Genomic DNA, 3,962 nt, shown 5'->3' on the forward strand with positions numbered 1-3,962 from the left:
AGCTATAAACAGTGAACACTGTGAAACAAGGAAACTTTCAAAAAATGTTTTCGAAAAAAGAGCCAGTATTAGAATTCCTCTTCACTATTCCTAAGCCAGATCCTGCAATAGAAGATTTTTAGGCTTGGTGATTGGTTAAACATTTGTCTACTCTTACTCTGGCTTTTTTTGTGACATAATCAATACCATGCCACATATTATTTGTCATTATTATCAAAGTACCTAATCAATAAACTTTAAGAGCTAATCCCTCATTTCCCTAATGCACTTAGGAATATCTTAGCCCTAACCTCATGGCCTATAATTACCTGTTTGATATTAGAAAGAATTAACTTCTTTTTGAATCTCAAAATATTTTGAAGTGCCATCTGTCATTATGGTAAGGTAATTTCAACTAAATATAAAAGGTAATCAAGTTAAACTGGGGACAGCATATGTGGTACATGACACATCAAATTGTATATAATGCCACTTATCATTTTATAGTAATAAAATGTTTTATTTTACCTTTTTTATATATTTTCAGGTTTCAGTTCCAGCCCCAAAAATATATGAAAAAAAAAAGTATGTTTTAAAATCCAGTAGCAAAGTCTTAGGGCTTTAAACACATCAATCAGCACTTGCCCCTAGAAGCCTTGTAGATGTGATTGCTGTCACATGTGTGTCAGAGGTAGCATAGAGGAGAGGCACTATGTCAGTGTTCTCACCTATGGGCATCTAGTAGCCTAATATTCCCTGAATAAAAGGCAAGCCTGAGATTACCACCACTGCAGTGTCAGGCAGTCCTCTACTGGCTGCCAGGACAGAAAGCAAGCCAGAGACTAGAAGAACTCCATCTGAGACCATGGACCTCAGGTAGGAGTGAGACCAAGACAGATGACCACTTATGTAGGTTGCTAGAGGAGCAAGCATAAAATGACCACCAGCCTGTCACCATAAAACACTGGCAGGAAGCTAGCCTGAGATGAAAACCATTCTGGCTCCCTCTAGGCCTGTGTATGACCCTGCTTGATATGATCCCTGCATGGTGCCATTATGCATGAGCAGTGCATAACACTCCTAAGATTACTCTGGAGACAATCAAAGACACACAGAGACCCCTGCCCCAGGCTCTACTAAGAAGAAAAAGTAAGTGGTAGAGAAACAGAAGAGAAAGAGAAAGGATGTGGGTGCAACAAAGAGAAGCAGAACTAGAGACTTAAGAGTAGTATGGGGCAGCCAGATGTAGGTGGCTGGTGATGCTACCTCTGACCAAGGAACCTATGCTGATACTGGGCCTACTTCTTGGTCTGTGTTCCTGCAGCAGCAGGTTTCTGTTACACCACATGCTAGGCATATTTCCTTGGACAAGGCTGTCTGAGGACAGTGCAGAACTGGCTACACCACTCACCTAGGAATCTAGTGTGAGCTGGCCGTATAGGCATGAGGTTAGGAGGGCTGAAACTGCCCATATCCAGCCACAGTACTCAGGAGTTTTGGGTGGATGTGGGAGATTTGACCTTACCTGTGATGGTGTGAACCAGAGAGAGATATCTTCTTTTCCCCTTGACCCTCACCACCTGTGCCAGCAGAAGTCCTGGTTCTGGTATCATGAGAATAGGATAGCTATTCTTGTCTTTGACTAGCTAAAGCACTTTGAAGAACAGGCCCTGCACTTAACCTTGACAGGACAATATAACTGGCCCTAGATGTGGGGACCCAGCCCAGCTTCTTGTCTACTATATGGTGGCATTGGCAAGGAAGAAATCCTTTCCTCTCCCTTTTCCCCTTACCACCAGAGGCAGACAGGAGAGTTGTCCACAGCAGGTTCATGAGATCAGGAAAGCTGTTCCTGACCCTCACATGCTGCATCACTCTAGAGAGCAGGTAATGGTCCTTGACTAAGCAGTGTAGTAGACCTAGCCCTGAATGTGACTGTTGCAAGTGAGCCAGCCCTCACAATGTAAGCAGAGGGGAGATGGCCCTGCCTCTTCTGCGCTGGATGGTGGTGCAGAAAAGGGAGAGATACCTTTCTTCCCTCCCTAGTTCCTTACTATCTCTGGCAGACAGGAAAGCTGGATCCAGGATTATAAAGTTAGGAGAACTGGCCATATAATTCAGTGGCTCTATCACTAGGGAGATAGGGAAAGTGGGCCCTTGAAGTTACCTGAGCAGCAGGGTGGAACTGACCTTGATTGCTGGGGTTGTTGGTGAGCTGGACCCAGGGTATGCGAGCACAGGTGCTAGAGGGCAGCTTTTATCTTATATCTCAGGCCCAGATCCAAGGCTTTCAACAATTCTTCCCCAGCATCTCTCCCATTAAAGAACTATTGGAGTTCATGAAATTCTACAGATCTAAAAGGAACAGATTTCCATGACACAGGGGAACAACAGGTTTTCTGAGAGGAATTCCAGTGAGGTTCCAAGTATTGATAGAGTAGGAGAGGCAAGAGGGCTCATTCCAGACCAAGATACTGCAATAAAATCATTTGAAAGAAAGTGTGGACAAAAGGAAACACTGTGGGACAGAAGGTGACACACTCAGCTTCCAAGAGATTTTTTTTTCCTGCTTTGAGCGAGGTTGCAAGGGTGGAGGGCAGATATGAAGGGATGGAGAGATGAACGCAATAGGGATACATGATGTGAGGTTCACAAAGAACCAACAAAAAGTTTTAAAAATATGTTAAAATATCAGCAAATATGTGGGACAGGATGCCTTTCCAGGTGCGTACACTGATTACCACATGCAGAAGGTATACAATTAATAATAAAGAAGGCTCTTACCTTACCTAATAATGTTCTTGGAATTCAGTCTTTTTATCCTCCTGTAATAATAAGATTAAAAAAAAAAAAAACTTCATCCACTTGAAGTTGAGCTTAGTCCAAGGAGATAAAAATGGATCAATTTGCATTCTTCTGCATGCTGACCCATAGTTGAGCTAGCACCATTTCTTGAAAAGGCTAACTTTTTTCCACAGGATGGTTTCAGCTCCTTTGTTAAAGATCAAGTGACCATAGGTGTGTGGGTTCATTTCTGGGTCTTCAATTCTATTCTATTGATCTACCTGCCTGTCCCTGTACCAATACCATGAAGTTTTTAACACTATTACTCTGTAGTATTGTTTGAGGTCCAAGATACTGATTTCCCCCAGAAGTTCTTTTACTGTTGAGAAGAGTTTTAGCTATCCTGGGCTTTTTGTTATTCCAGATGAATTTGAGAATTACTCTTTCTAACTCTATGAAGAACTGAATTGGGATTTTAATGAGTATTGCATTGAATCCGTATATTGCTTTTGGCAAGATGGTCATTTTAACTATATTAATCTGGCCAATTCACGAGCATGGAAGATTTTTCCATTTTCTGAGGTCTTCTTCGACTCCCTTCTTCATAGACCTGAAGTTCTTGTCATACAGATCTTTCACTTGTTTGGTTAGAGTCACCCCAAGATACTTTATATTGTTTGTGGCTATTGTGAAGGGTGTCATTTCCCAAATTTCTTTCTCAGCCTGTTTATCCTTTGAGTATAGGAAGGCTACTGATTTGCTTGAGTTGATTTTATAACCAGCCACTTTGCTGAAGTTGTTTATCAGCTGTAGGAGTACTCTGGTGGAATTTTTTGAGTCACTTAAGGAGACTATCTTATCAAAACCAGACACACTTAAACTAATAGAAAAGAAACTGGGGAAGACCCTTAAGGACATGGGCACAGGGGAAAAGTTCCTCAACAGAACACCAATAGCTTATGCTCTAAGATCAAGAATTGACAAATAGGACCTCATAAAATTACAAAGTTTCTGTAATGCAAAGGATACTGTCAATCATATAAAACAGAAACCATCAAATTGGGAAAAGAGCTTCACCAACCCTACATCTGACAGAGGGCTAATATCCAATATATACAAAGAACTCAAGAAGTTAGACCCCAGAGAGTCAAATATCCCTATTAAAAATGGGGTACAGAGCTAAACAAAGAATTTTCACC

The 3,962-nt window shown here is 41.5% G+C and overlaps 1 pseudogene; it reads left to right on the forward strand.

The window, feature by feature from the left end:
* The first annotated feature begins 619 nt into the window (after window positions 1–619).
* Window positions 620–733, forward strand: LOC127696923 (uncharacterized; annotated as a pseudogene).
* Window positions 734–3,962: the final 3,229 nt, after the last annotated feature.

This window comes from Apodemus sylvaticus, chromosome 11, assembly GCF_947179515.1.
Source record: "Apodemus sylvaticus chromosome 11, mApoSyl1.1, whole genome shotgun sequence".
Classification (NCBI taxonomy): Eukaryota; Metazoa; Chordata; class Mammalia; order Rodentia; family Muridae; genus Apodemus; species Apodemus sylvaticus.